Raw genomic sequence first — 15,607 nt, forward strand, 5'->3', positions numbered from 1 at the left:
AAGAGCCTCTTAGGTTCTCAGTGACCCAGATAGCTTCTCCAGCCCCCAGGGGGTGCTGCACTCCTGAGGAACAGCTGCCCAACACCGCCAACCCCCTGCAAGAACCCCACAGCCCAAAAACACCAGAGCAAGCTCTGCATGACCAAGTAAATCTGCTACCATCGTGGTGTGGACCTCCCAGTCCTGTCTGCCCTCAGGAAGCCCTCCTTTGCTTCAAAGAAACACTGTTAGCCCCATCAACACTCCAGAAAAGCCACACTGCCTCAAAAAAGATTGACCAACAATGCCAGCCCTCAGGAAATATTCCACGGCAGTGACAAGGCAAACACTGCCCGAACGGATAGTACAACTCCCTCAGGAGAAAGAAAACAACAAGCAAGATGAAGAAGCTGAGAAACCACCCCCAGTCAAACCAACAGGAGAACTCACCTAAAACAGTCAACAATGAAACAGATCTCTGCAGTCTGACAGACCTGGAGTTCAAAAGAGAAAGAGTGAAAATACTGAAGGAATTAAGAGAAGATATGAACAGTAATGCAGATACCCTCAGAAAGGAACTAGAAAATATAAGGAGGAGCCAAGAAAAACTAGAACATTCATTTGCAGAGATGCAAACTGAACTAAGGGCACTAAAAACCATAATGAATAATGCAGAAGAACGAATCAGTGATATGGAAGATAGAATAATGGAAATCACTCAATCCGGTCAACAGACAGAAAACCGAATCAAAAAACTGGAAAGCAATATAAGAGACCTATGGAATAATATAAAGTGGGCCAATCTACGCATAATAGGAATTCCAGAAGGAGTAGAAAAAGATAAGGGGATGGAAAATATATTTGAAGAAATTATCGATGGAAACTTCCCAAATCTAAAGGATACTGGGTTCAAGATACAAGAAGCACAGAGGGCCCCAATCAAACTGAACCCAAACAGACCCACAGCAAGACACATCATAATAAAAATGGCAAAAGTTAGTGATAAAGAGAGGATCCTAAAGGCAGCAAGAGAAAAACAGAATGTTACCTACAAGGGAACCCCCATAAGAATATTAGCTGACTTCTCTACAGAAACACTACAGGCCAGGAGGGAATGGCAAGAGATATTTAAAGTGCTCAAAGGAAAAAATATGCAACCTAGAATACTCTATCCAGCAAGAATATCATTTAAAATAGAAGGGGAAATAAAATTTTTTCCAACAAACAAAAACTTAAAGAATACAGCAACACAAAACCCAGGTTAAAGGAAATATTGAAAGGGCTTCTCTAAACCAAAAAGAAAGGAAGGAAAAGGAAGAAAAAAGAAAAGAAAAAAAAAAGAAGAAGAGGAAGAACTAGGACTGAGGAAACCGCAATCAGAGAGCAGTCACTCAAATAAGCCAGTATACAGATTTAATCATGAACATGCTTCGAACAAAATAAAATTACAAAGAAAAAAATAAAACAGAGTCATCAAAACCATAAAATGTGGGCAAGGGATGTTAGGAAGTAAATAACCCTTTTTGTTTGTTTGTTTGTATGTTTCTCTTCTTAATTTTAATATAGTAATGAAGTGTTTGAACTTACAGGACCATCAGGCTAAAACACACAATTATGGGAAGGGGTTAGCATACTTAAAAAACAGGGTAACCACAAGCCAAAACCAAATACTGCATTTGCAAAAAATGAAGAAAAAAAAATACACCCAAACACATTCTCAGCTAACATTAAACTTGGATTCTCCCCTACACTAATTCAAAAAAGATTTGTGAATTAGGTTTCTATTCAGATAATGAGAAAGATAAATAAATACCATTGGTGCATGTGACAATCAAGTGTCCCAAGTAATGAAATCAGAATTACTGGGTCCGATCCCTGGCTTCCCCACTTAGAACCGCACCTGCTGGTGACATCCAGAACCAGGTTGTATGAAGCTGCAGTTAGACACCTTGACATCTGTTTCAAGAGGAGGGTTGTAACACTCTCCCCTCCCATAGCCTGTTGCAAACTACTACTTATCTGATGGGGTTTTAAGTAATTCTGTTTTTTCAACACATATGAAGTAATGGAAGGCATAAGTTCCATAAGCTTGCATTTGGAGTAGTGTTCACTTTTCCATAACTTAATGTCTTAAATGTTGTGAAATGCTCCTAGTGGCTTTATTTAGACTTAATTCAACAAAACTTTATCCCTGCTTCCTAGAAACGGTTCATGTAGTGGGAAGAATACAAAGATGATCTAATATAATAAAAATACAGCTGCCTGATGGGAGGGGGAGGGAGTGGGAGGGATCGGGAGCTTGGGCTTATCAGACACAACTTAGAATAGATTTACAAGGAGATCCTGCTGAATAGCATTGAGAACTTTGTCTAGATACTCATGTTGCAACAGAAGAAAGGCTGGGGGAAAAATGTAATTGTAATGTATACATGTAAGGATAACCTGACCCCCTTGCTGTACAGTGGGAAAAAATAATAATAAATAATTTAAAAAAATATATAGATAATTCTAAAGTCTGTTTACAGTGATTCAGGGGGACCTTTATCATCTGAGAACATCCCAGAGTAATCATTCTGCACATCAGATACTATTCTCCATGATCACGCTTGTAAGGAAAGGCTGACAAGGTCTATTAGATACGAAACAGTGGCAAAAGAGTGAGTTGTTTTCTTCATGCTCGCATAGGGAGCACTCAGTTCTGAATGAAACTTGGAGATTTGCAGTAACCCAAATGCAGAGAGAACTGCCCTCCCGATTCTGAAGGGCTTAGTGGCCAGGTATGTCCTGTCCATTTTTACATCCTCAGTACCTAAAATCAGGTGAGGCATGCAGTGTACACTCAATAAATGTGGAGTGTTGGCTAGATAGAGGGCTAGCTAAGCCTTTCTCTTTCTATTTATTGCCCCACAAACTATTCAATGATAAATGTTAATTTAAAGACACTATAATAGCACACTGAAGCTTGGTATTAGCGTTGCATCTAGTGATGCTACCATTTCTACAGTAGCATGTGTGAATGTAAATAAAGGGTTAACATCAGGCCTGGCTGAGGCAGGCCTGCCTGAGAATGACCTCGGTCTCCCATGGCCCTGTTTCCTTGGAAACGGTAGAGTTAAGATAGATGGGGAACAGTTGTCTCTCCCTCTGTATTGTGTGAAACAAAAACCTAGGTTAGGGGATCTGCAAGCTGGCATGCAGCCCTCAGGCCTGATGAAAACCATATACAAGATTGGTGGGGGAAAGGGACTATGGTCCCTTTGTGACAAGGTGATCCCACACATCTTGTTCTCACACCTTGGCCCTGTATGGGTGAGAGGGGAAAAAAAAAAAAGCTGCTGCTAGGGTAGCTCTGGGCCTCCCCATGAGTTGACAACACGGTATCTCCTTGCTGTGTCTCCTGCCATTTTCCTTCCAGAAAATTCAGAGAGAGAAGTATTAGATTAAAGCCTGTCAGTGTCTCCCGAGTCTGATTTGCCAACTCAAACTCATAACAGCGGCTGAGCTGTCGTGGTCAGTCATCTTCATACCTACTCTCCTGCTCCTAAATGTCACTCTCAACACAGAGAAGAAGGAATTTAAAGGAAAAACAAAAAAGAAGAAAAACCTTCAGTGCTGTGTCCCCAAGGATGGAAAATAAAATGTTTGTATAAATTTGGGGTTGCTGTGAATTCCAGGCAAAACCCAGACTGGCTCCTGAGAGGTCAGCATGCTTGATGGTCATGCCCCAGCAAGATCAGAACAGAGGGGATTAAAATTAATCCAAGTGGCAATGTCTGGAAGAGACACTGCACAATTTAAACTACATCACCAAAGAAAGGCCATTTGGGAAAGGAAGTGCCAAAGAGAAAAAGCAGGATGAGGGTAATTTGATGACTAGGGAAAGGTCAAAGGGGCATATTCACCGAAGGTCCCTCTGGATCGGTGAAACAAGATGGAATAAAAGCACATGCATGTTCATGGAAATCAAAACCCTTTTTAGATGGTCCTCTCTGCTAAATTCTTATGGCTTGAAAATGATTTTAAAATCCTGAAAGCAACTGCTTCCCCACTGATTGACTGCGTAGCCACTTTAAGATGCTTTGCCTGGGAGTTCGGTGCATGCCTTCAGCCAGGAAAAGTTTTAATGGCATGTACTATTCCTCTCAGGCACAAGCCACAAACAAAGTGGGAGTCCACAAAGCCTAAAACGGCCGTAGAGGTGACATCAGGCAGAGCACCACCCAAAGCACCAGGCTCAGAGCCCTTAGGAAACTCACATCCACTAGGCTGACCATCTTCAGTATCCTTCCTTCATTTATTGTATTGAGAGCCCACCATGAGCAAATCATATTGGCCCTAAATTTCTTCTACTTCATTTACGCCATGTGTTTAGTTCCAAGGAGAAATACACCATAGGTCACAACTCTCCATATACTTAAAAATATCTAAACGACCTTCAGTAGACTGACTCCAAGAAATATCAATAGTTTTAGTTACATCAACATAATAGTAAGGTAGATGCATCTGTGAAATGATGTATCTTGCTCCAACAAAATCCTAAATGCAGTATATTTAAAGTGGTCTCTACATGCTAATATTATTTTAAGTAAACTTGCTTATATACCTATAGCCCTTTATATGTCTAAACATTCTGAATAAATCATATCATTTTATATTCTCATAGTCTTCTGATATGGCAAGGCTAATATTATTACTATTCAGCTGTCTTAGAAAAAGAATCTGGTTTTAAAATGTCCATAAAAACACAGAAATTTGTACAATGACCTTAAATCACCACCCAGGTATTCTGACTTCTAGCAAAATACTCTATTATAGAATTAATAATAAAAATAATTAAAAATTAATAAAAATTTAAAAATTAATGTAAAATATTTTTTCAGTTCATTTCTTCAGAATTTCAGTCAGCTTTAAAAGTTGTTAAACATCTCTCTCTCCCTCAGTAATAAAGTAAGTAGGTAACTCATTTGTAAATTATCATGTAAAAATTCAAGATTTTGAAAAACATGTAGCCATTTTTGTGAAGCTACCAGGTAAGGAACTTATCCTACTTTTTATTTTTTCAGGAGGGATTTATTAGGCAAATACCAAGTGTAAAAATTTATAGAGCTCAAGCACAAGTTCAAAAAATTTAATCCTAGCAATACAAATATTTTAATATCCTAGGAAGAAAAAAATTTTTAAATCAAAATTTGGACCCACTTCCTTTAGTCCTCATTCTAACAGTTCACCAAGTCCATATTTTGTTTCAGAACAATTCTAGTGGGCATTTCAACCCATTGGGGTAATCCTCAGATTTGCTTTAAATTCTTCTGGAAGATTCATACTTTCATAGTTGGGAAAGGAAATTAATGACTTCTATAAAGGATGGGGGAAAAGTATTTATAATGGGATTTAGGGGCAGGAGCTTTGCAATTAAAAATACCATTTAAACATTTTACTTAAATCCAACCAAACTGGAGTGTCAGCGCAATTCTATTCGTTAATTTTGACATGATTTACTGAGTATAAACCCCTTAAGTCAGAAGCTGACCTCCACAGCATTCAAGCTTCCTGTGGGATCAAAAGGAATAATAAGAAACATGTTACTACTGTAAAATAAGCAAGTCTGGTGTTGTGTGCAGGTTTGTTCCTATGTTGTCAAATAGACAAGCATGCAGCAAATACACAGCAATAGCAAAATAAATGTCCAGAGACCTTTTCCCAACCAACGAAGTCGACAACTCAGCAACTTCAAACAGATTTTTTTCTTTCAGAGCCAATTCACTTGCAGTGTAGGCTGATAAAGCAGTATTAATCTCCTGCTTTAAATCAAGTTTCTGTCACTGGGCTCCATTAATCTCCCCCCGTTATCAAGTGTCTCCATGGCAGGAAATTATATTTCTAAATTGAATTTTGCTCTGTTTCGATGCAGTAAGAAATATTTTCCAGACTACTAATAGGATGCATAAAGATTGTGACTCTGACAATGCCGTTAGATAAATAAAAGCTATAAATTAAAACCACCTTCATTCACTAACCAGCATAATAGCAAAATAGAAAGCATTGATTACCTGGAAAGAGTAATCAAATAAAAGATTTTAAATGAAAAGTGAGGTAGCAGATGGTTAACTTTTTAATTTACCTTTTTATAGCAATTGCCCATAAAGGTAAAAAGAAAAAAAAATCAATCCAGTGAGTCTCTCGGTGCTAATAAAACACATATTGATTCTTAGTGCGTATGCTTACTCTACAAGATTCTAGAACTGGGTTCTACCACTGGTAATGGAAGCAGATACTGTTTATGAACACTTCAGTGAAGACAAATTTACAGTAAAGGAACGTCTTAGTACTATATTTATGATCAAAGAACAAAAACTTATAACCACAGGCAGCAAAGAGATTGCATTTTATGGGCAGGAACTCACTCACAGGAGGCCAGGACAATTCAGCCAAATGGCAGTTCAGTCACTGGAAGAGGTCTTTAAAATTACAGTCTCCTTTTTTGTTGGTGAATATTACAGTGATCTTAATAAAGTTTAAATTGTTTCCATTAATATCAATTGCTCTGTACTGCCTTCTTTGACACATCTAGGTTCTCCTTGACAGCAGCAATGTGGGGAAGCCTCCTCAATCTGTTATTGAAAGGATGGTGCCAAGGTGGTCCATTTAAAACTTCTCATATTCAAAGAAACATGGCATGAAAGAAGCTTTTCATTGGGCTTCAATGTAAGAAGCTTGTGGAACACATAGTTAATGCTGCCTATACCGAGACACTTGAAGGATAAGTGGGATTTAACAAATACACAAAGGAATGGGGAAAAGGCTTTCCAGACAGAATAGGGATGAATGGGTAGCAGCACCTTTTTCCCCCTCTAACCTGTAGACATTGCCTGAATAGATAAGATAGGTGAATCAAATCACAAATATCCTCTTTTATCTCACATTTGAAACATTTCAAACAGAATTATCATGGTAGACTTAAACCACTGCTACACATACTATCTTGATCAGTTTAAGTATTTTGAAGCTCCATTAGATTAAATCCATAAAGGTTATTTATAATGGATAAAGAAATAATAAGAAATTGAAGCCACAGGTCTTAAAGTTGACAAAAGTAAAACTAAGAATCTGATGAAAACTATGAAGAATACCTTCAAAATAAGAAATAAATATTAGCCAGAACTGGAAAGCAAACCAAAATGGAATAAATTACTTTCAGAAGAAGAAATGCAGCATGTTCTTTTTTATTAATAAAAGCAGATGGTAAAAGAGAAGTCAAAATTTGAAAAACATTCATCCTCCTTCTTTGTCCTTTGAGCAGATTGTACCTATATGTGTGAAAAAGAAAGAAACTACGGCATCACAAAGTAGGGATCATAAGTCACATTCCCTAAGAGCAACCAACAGCTAATAGTAAGTTTGAAACCCTGTGAAGCTTATTTTTCATTCTTATTATTGTTTAATATAATTTTGACTAGCAAGCAGACACTAATGTGTTCCTGAGAGGAATGACAGCAAAAGAGAATAACAACCATGGCTTTTCTATATGCTCCAATTTGACAATGTATTTTACATAAACAACAACTCCAGATGTCTAGCCTCTGGACTCACTTTTTAATCAGGAAGACCAGCCATCTCATCAAGTATGATGTACATTTCAAACATTAATAGCATGCTCCATTTAATGCCAAAAGGTTTGGTGGGGCTCCACGCGAAATTAATTTATGATCCCGAAAGCCAGTTTAGGACATTCTCAATTTTAAGCTAAGTCCATCTGCCAAAACATTGCTTCACACATGAAATGTACTTGCTAATGGCTAATTTTCAGAAGCATCTCATATACTTCAATGGCCTTATTCGTTAAGGGGGAAAAGATCTATATTGCCTAAATGGAGTACAAAGCAGACGTCACACACAAAGGAGGGAAAGCACTTCAATCTTTCAGTAGAGAGTCTTACACCACATTTACGAAAAATTTTCCAGCAACAGGCATTCTCCTGGGCTGACTGTTCAAGATCTTCATTGTCATTATTAAATGGTCCCACTTTAAAATAATTGCCTTATTTGGCAAAAACATTTTAGACACCCAGTTATGTAGGTTCAAAGGCTTCTAGTTCTAAATGTTTATAGGTAGAAAGGAGAAGGGTTAGGAACCTCCTTCACCTCGCTTTTCCTGAGATTTGTAAAAGACTGACCACACACCAGAAGGTCAGGATGTGGCCAGAGGCTTCATTCTTCTGCTATGAGATAAAGTTTCCCCAGGAAGGAAATCTCAAGTAAGAAAGGAATCAGGAAACTAGGGACTATGGCAGTCATCTGTAAAGAGCTCAAAACACTCTGAGAGCAAAATGTTCAACACAGCTCTTTTTCTGAACAGAGAAATCATATTCCAAGATCAACCAAGGAGAAAAAAATCACAAGGGATAGTCTACCTCCAAAAAAAATTAGCACTCCTTCTCAATTTTTAAATGCATCTTTAGTTATTTCCAAGTATAGCTTTAAATATATTGAGAGTTTTGCTTTGAATAATGGTGCCAGATTTTCCATGGGCCTGTGTCCCAGGCCACTCACCTCAAATGTCAAAGTGCCCAGGCTGCTTCTTTACAGGAGCCTCACTTCCCGAAGACACTAATTCTTAAAACTTGAGCTGAAGAGGAGAACAGATGCTTGATTTTAAAGCATTTTGTCAAGTTCTAGCTGAATAAAAGGGACAGGTCCCAGGGCTAACATAAAGTGGCTTTAAAGATCCAACTTTATAAATGACTGGCTAATCAAGTGTGAAAGCTTAAAGAGGGAAAAAAGTTCACTGACTTAGCTTCTTAATACCTATCTGGTTCCAAATAGCCAACATTTATATTAAAAGGCTAAAGCTAATAACTTTCTTTCTTGCCTGTATCAGTTTTAAGATCTAGTAAGACCTATAATCTTCTAGAACTCCTTCCATTATATTCTTTAGCTACATTATCACCAATCTGCAGCATGCTTAGAACAGAGCAGGATACAAATAAACTAAAAGACAAGGGCCCTTGACTTTAACAGTTTTAAGAGTTTTAATTCATTGCTGCCATTGAAAATGTTGATTTCCCATATATTTGCAGATTTCTGTTTTGTTTTGTTTTGTTTTTTCTTTTTTGACCACACCTGTGGCATATGGAATTTCCCCAGCTGTGGATCTAGCGTGAATCTAAGCCAGAGCTGTGACCTACATCACAGCGGCAGCAATGTTGGATCATTAACATTCGTGCCACAGAGGGAACTCCATTGCTTTGTTTTGTTTTTAATTGAAAACACATGAAAAGATGCTCAACATCACTAATTATTAAAGAAATGCAAGTCAAAATTACAATGACGTATCACCTCAGACCATCATAAAAGAGTCTACAAACAATGAATGCTAGAGAGGATGTGGAGAAAAGGGGGCCTTCCTACTCTGTTGGTAGAAGTGTAAATTGGTGCAATCACTATAGAGGACAATGTTTTCTTAAAAAACTAAATACAGAATTATCATATGATGGAGCAATCCCACTTCTGGGCATATATCCAGAGAAAACCACAATTCAGAAAGAGACATGCACCCTTATGTTCACTGCAGCACAATTTACAGTAGCCATGACATGGGAGCAACCTAAGTGTTCATCAAGAGAGACCTGGATAGGAATTCCTGTCATGGCGCAGTGGTTAACGAATCCGACTAGGAACCATGAGGTTGCGGGTTCAGTCCCTGCCCTTGCTCAGTGGGTTAAAGGATCTGGCGTTGCCATGAGCTGTGGTGTAGGTTGCAGACGTGGCTCGGATCCCACATTGCTGTGGCTCTGGCGTAGGCTGGTGGCTACAGCTCCGATTCGACCCCTAGCCTGGGAACCTCCATATGCCGCAGGAGTGGCCCAAGAAATGGCAAAAAAAAAAAAAGAGAGAGAGGAATGGATAAAAATGTAGTACAAATATACAATGGAATATTATTCAGCCATAAAAAAGGATGAAATAGCGCCATTTGTAGCAACATGGATGGAACTAGAGATTATCATACTGAGTGAATTAAGTCAGATAAAGACAAATATATATCAATTACATGTGGAATATAATAAAAATGATCAAAAGAAATTATTTTAAAAATCAGAAACTCAGATTTCAAAATGAATCTTATGCTTAGCATAGATGAAACCATTTCTGAGAGGGAAGAATTGAGGGGGTGGGAATAACATATACACACTACTGTATAAAATAGATGATTAATGAGAACCTACTCTATTATAGCACAGGAAAATCTACTCAATAGTTTGTAATAATATTTGCAAAAGAGAATGGATATAAGTATGACTGATTCACTTTGTCATACACCTGAAACTAATAGAACATTGTAAGTCAACCATACTCCAATAAAATTAAATTTTAAAAAAAGATCCATCATCTCTAAGCCCTCAGTCCAGTCTACCAATAACTGACAGACACTGAGTAGCTTCTAAGTAATCCCTCAGTCAGATATTCTCCAAAATCTTTCCAGAAACAAAATTCTGAGTGTCTAAATAGAGAGTTTTTTGTTGTTAAACTTTTCATTCAAATAGCATTAGCAAAACAGAATTAATAAGTGTGAAGCTCAGCACATTTCTTCTTTGAAGTTAAAGTGAATTCCAGAATTGTGATTATTTTAAATGACTGGGTATTTCCTCCTATACTAAGTAGGATTTCCATGACAACAACACAACATCAGTAGGGTAAAACTAACCTGTCTGGAGACAATGTAATCCCAGCTCTCCTTCCCTATTAGTAGGTGAACAATCAAATCCAAAACTTGGTGAACTATGCTTCACAATGACAAGAGAGCCAACACCGAGGGATTGAAAAGCAGCATCACTGTGAATGTTTGGCCCCAATTTCATGGTCTGTGTTTCTACTGAAAATCGAGATCAAGTGAGCTTTATCTCCTCTGCCCCATGGGAGGTTTCTCTCTTCCCAGAGCTTGCCTTAGGACAACTGTCTTACCTTCTGACAAGTGTACAGCCCCAGTCCTGGGTATCCTGCTGGTCTCAATGCCGATGTGCTTGTTGAAGGAGATGTTGGAGGGTGAGGGTCGCCCAGCCCTAGTACTGGATGTCAGAGGAGGCTGAGATAGCATCTTTGTCCAAGTTCATCTGCTCCAGACCCATGACCTTGAACTGCAGCCTCTTAAAGACCTCTTCCAGGGCCTGGCATTTCTTATAGTTGAGCTTCTGAACCTCACTCCCAAAGCTCTATATATACCCTTGGACCAGAGGAAGGACATAGCCATGGATAAGGAGGAGGATGGGACATGGAGATGGAGCTGATGGAGGTGGATCAGTGGCCCCAGGACCAGGCTGGGGCTAATGCTGCCAAGGAAGAAGAAGCTGCCCAGAACATGATGCCCATGCCCACAGGGCCTGATACCAAGGATGACAACTGGCCTTGTCTGGTCACATGCTATCCAGACAACACGACTTGTCTGGTTATATGCTATCCAGCAGCCCCAGGCTGGCTAGACCTAGAGAGACACCTCCACTGCATGGCCTGAACCTCCTCATGAAAGTGTATGTGTGTCCTTATCACCATGATGGTGTGGAGCAGCCCCACACAGATGGCTAACCTTTGTGCTGCTCCTCTGGGCCATGTTTTGCTTCCCCTTCATCCTGCTTTATGAACTGTGCAGCCTGTGCTACGTGTGGGCCATGGCCTACAACCCAAGCTGCCACCCTGGGCCCAGTCAGCCTGAGTGAGCTAGGGTAGGGCTGGAGCACACCCACTACCCATGCCTGGACCTGGATGCCGTGCTGCTTTGCAGTCTGACCTTCGAGCCCCTGCAGTGCCAGTCTGTCGAAGGGAAGCTGCTGAAGAAGGCGAAGGCCTCCATGGCATCATGGACATCACCATGGCAGACACAGAGCCCACAGAGATGTAGATGCTGCTACAGAGCCTGGGGGAGCTGATACAGACCTTTGTGTCAAGTTCGTCAAGTTCTGGATCCACCTGTGTGCCGGCATTGTTTATGCGGTCAACTTCATCAGAGGCTTCTGCATCCAGGAGATTGTCTACACATTCCTCTTTCTACTCTGCCTCACCCTCTTCCAGGTCTGCTACCTGTGATGGAAGCTGCTCAAGTTGTTCTGGTAGCTGGAGGTGGCGTACAGAAGGCTGGTTCTCAAGGCTGTCTACACCTTCCAGTTCCGGGACTGCCCCATGATGGAACACATCTGAGCTAAGCAGGAGAAGCCCAGGCAGGGCCAGGCTGGCCATGGCCCCCTCCTGGACCCCAGTTGGAAGCCAGGGCCTGACAGTTCAGGGGGGTCCTCCCTGCCATGGCCCCTGCTGGATCACATCACAGTTCTCCACTCCTGGGACTGCTTCCTTTTTGAGTCAGACAGTGGAGGAGAAGGTCCAGATCAAGAACTTCAGTTCACAGGCACAGAGCACTTTCCAGAAGACTTCCAGGCGTGGATGGCCACAGCCCAGAAGGTGCTGAGACAGTGCATTAGGAGCTTCACGGGACCCAGCCTGAGCCAGGAAGTGGAGCTGGCAGTGGCCAGGAGGACCAGGCGGCGGGCAGGAGCGAGTGCTGGGCTTGCGGCAGCTCCTGCAGGTGCTGAGGCTGGCACCAGTGGCTGCCTACCTTCTTGGGCCACAGCCACCCAGCTGCAGTGCACTTCCTTGCAGGGGCTCCTGAGGCAGGAGGTACATGCGGCCAGCTGTAGGTGAGCAAAGCCCAGGCCTTGCTGACAGTCCCCTCGGAGGCACAAAATGCACCAAGCTCAGCGCCCAGAGGCCTGGGGGATGAGGAGCCACTGAGCAGCCCCCTGAGCCTGGGCTACAGTTCCTGCAGCAGCAGCAGCAGCAACAGAGAGGAGAGGGTTCCCCAGCATTGCGCTCCCTGCGCAGCTTAGCACCTGAACGCCCTGGGCCGGTGAGCAGCTCCTCAAAGTGCGCCTGCGCATCCGGAGCTCTTCGAGGAGCATCCAAAGTGGGAAGACACTGAGCAGCTCAAGGCACGCAGGCTGACAGGGCTGGCACTGCGGCTGCAGCAGGCCGTGGACCACTGTGTGGCCCCCCTCTCAGAACTGCTATGCTCCTTGGTCATCATCCTCAACTGCATGGTCACCGTCTTGCCGCCTCCCTGGCTCTGCCCACGCTCGCCTTCCTGCGGGTCAGGCTGTCCATCTCACGGGCCAGCCAGCGCTTGTGGATGACAGGTGTAGAGAATAAGCCCTACTTCTCACCTTGTATTCTGGGCATTGACAGCTACAAATCATAAGACCTGGTGCAGCTCATGGCCTTCTTCTTCCACAATTCCCAGCAGCTGTGCCATGGCCACTGGAGCAGGACCCGCTCTCCAAGGAGCACAACAGGAGCAGTGGGAAGGAGAAGGGGGCTGAGAAAGAACTGTCTGGGCACCCAGACTGTAGAGGCCACACAGGCTCCAGGAGAAGCCAGAAGTGGCCCAGGACCCCCGCCAAGGAAGACATCTAGGAGGAAGCAAGGGAACAGCCCAGGGGACAAGGCCCCAGTGGAATCCCAGCCCTGGGACAAAAAAGAACATGAGTCTGTGTTTTAGAAGGGAGATAGCCCCAAACCCAGAGGTTCTACAGCCATGTAAGGGCGGGGAGGGAGAGGAGGCAGTTTGATCCCATCTGTTGGCCATGCAATTCATCAGCCGGTACAGCCCCAGAGACATCTGATGATGCAGATCGAGGACACCTGCGGAGTGCCAGGGCTCACCAGCCTGCCAAGCCACACCCAGGTGTAGCTGAAGCTGTACAAAGACAGCTTTTTTTTTTTTTTTAATGGCCAAACCCACAGCATATGGACGTTCCCAAGCCAGGGATTGAATACTCAGCTGCAGCTGTGACAACACCAGATAATGACATGTCCTTTAACCCACTGCACCAGGCCAGAGATGGAAGATTTGCCTCCATCACCACCCAAGCAACTACAGTCAGATTCTTGACCCACTGGGCCATAGTGGGAACTCCAGAGTCACCCTTGACATCATCCTGCACTTCACCTAGAACTTCCAGGGGGACTTGGCCAAGGGCAACACAGTGGAGTACACCAGCAAGAAGCACAACCTGGCCCTGGCCCTGGCCCTGGCCCCCAACAGCACCGTGGGATGGCAGCTCCAGCCTGCTTGAGGGCACCTCAGAGCAGTTAGTGGTCATCCCTAACCTCTTGCCCAAGTGTATCCATGTACCCAATGGGCCTAAAGCCAACCTCAAGAAGCAGCCTGCAGCCTAAGGAGAAGGCTGATGACCTTGGCACACACATCCAGCTTTGGCAGGAGCACATGGGTCACTGAGCTGCTAAACTGACTGGCTGACTGCAGTCTGCTGCCCATGGTAATCTTCAGTGACAAAGTCAACCCCCAGCCTTGGCTGCATGGGGCTCAGCTCATCCATTGTGTTAGTCACTGGCAAGTTTGTGCATGGCTTCTGCAGCAAGACTCCACATTCCAGGGTGTTCAAGGAGCTTCCATGTGTGGACTGCCCCCTCAGATTCTGCCAGAACATCTTCCTGGTGTGGGAAACAGGAGCTGGAGCTGGCGAAGTTGTACGGCAAGTTCACCTTCCTGTTCCACTCCCCAGAGACCGTGATCATGTGGACCTGAGAGAAGGAGAAGGAGCCAGACTCAATGTACTCTGTGAATGAAGGAGATGGCCAGGCAGGTGGTGTTCCTCAGGCTGCCAAAACAGATGCCTTAGTCCAAGGCCACCAGCTGTGACACATCCTCCCAGCCCACTGAGCCCTGGTGCTGCTGTCAGAAGGAAGTCATGGCCCCTCTGAAGCCTAGCACAGGACTCCTGTCCTTTCGCATCATTCCTGCTGGACTCAGGGTGGCCAGTGGCTGGCCACATGGGCCAGGAGGCTCAGGCTGCCTTCCCCATGCTTACTGTAGAATTTTCTAATCAAAAAACTTTATTTATCCAAACAAAAAAAAAGTTTGTTTAACTGGGAAGGACAAGCTCATGCGCACCATCTTTCAACCTCCCCTGGCTACAAAGGAATGGCCTTGGGCCTGGAACACTTTCTTACCGAGAGAAAAAGAACCCACCACCCAGCCTGTGCGGAAATATCTTTTCCTGTTTCCGACTCAAGTGCTCCTTTGTTGTGCTCAATGGCCCTCAGGTGCACCCCCAACTTTCTGTTTCAGACCCCATAGGGGAGGGGTCGAGGTCCATCTGCTGTGGCACAGGATGGGTGTGTGCAGGCTGATTGCTCTGTGTGAAATGCAGCAGGGGGAGTGCTGGCCAGAAGTGACCAGCATATCCTCTTAGAGCTCATCTTGCTCCACTTCTTCTATATATGAATAAGGGTATTGCTCCATGCAGCATGTGACTGTGGTGGGTTTTCCTAGGTGACTCAGAAATGCAGTGGGCAGCATGTTGGTACTTCTATTCCTGGTGGCTTGCACTGTGCTGCCTTTTTTTTTTTTTTTTTTTTTTTTTTGATGTACAGGGCTGTACCTCAGGCACATAGAAGTTCCCAGGCTAGGAGTCAAATTGGAGCTGCAGCTGCTGGCCTATACCACAGCCATAGCAACACGGGATCTGAGCAGCATCTGTGAACTACACCACAGCTCATGGCAACCCTGGATCCTTAACCAGCTGAGCAAGGCCAGGGATCGAACCCGCAGCCTCATGGATACTAG

The 15,607-nt window shown here is 43.2% G+C and overlaps 1 pseudogene; it reads left to right on the plus strand.

The window, feature by feature from the left end:
- The first annotated feature begins 12,405 nt into the window (after window positions 1-12,405).
- On the plus strand, window positions 12,406-14,680 carry LOC125120647 (piezo-type mechanosensitive ion channel component 1-like; annotated as a pseudogene).
- Window positions 14,681-15,607: the final 927 nt, after the last annotated feature.

This window comes from Phacochoerus africanus, chromosome 2 (assembly GCF_016906955.1).
Source record: "Phacochoerus africanus isolate WHEZ1 chromosome 2, ROS_Pafr_v1, whole genome shotgun sequence".
Taxonomy (NCBI): domain Eukaryota; kingdom Metazoa; phylum Chordata; class Mammalia; order Artiodactyla; family Suidae; genus Phacochoerus; species Phacochoerus africanus.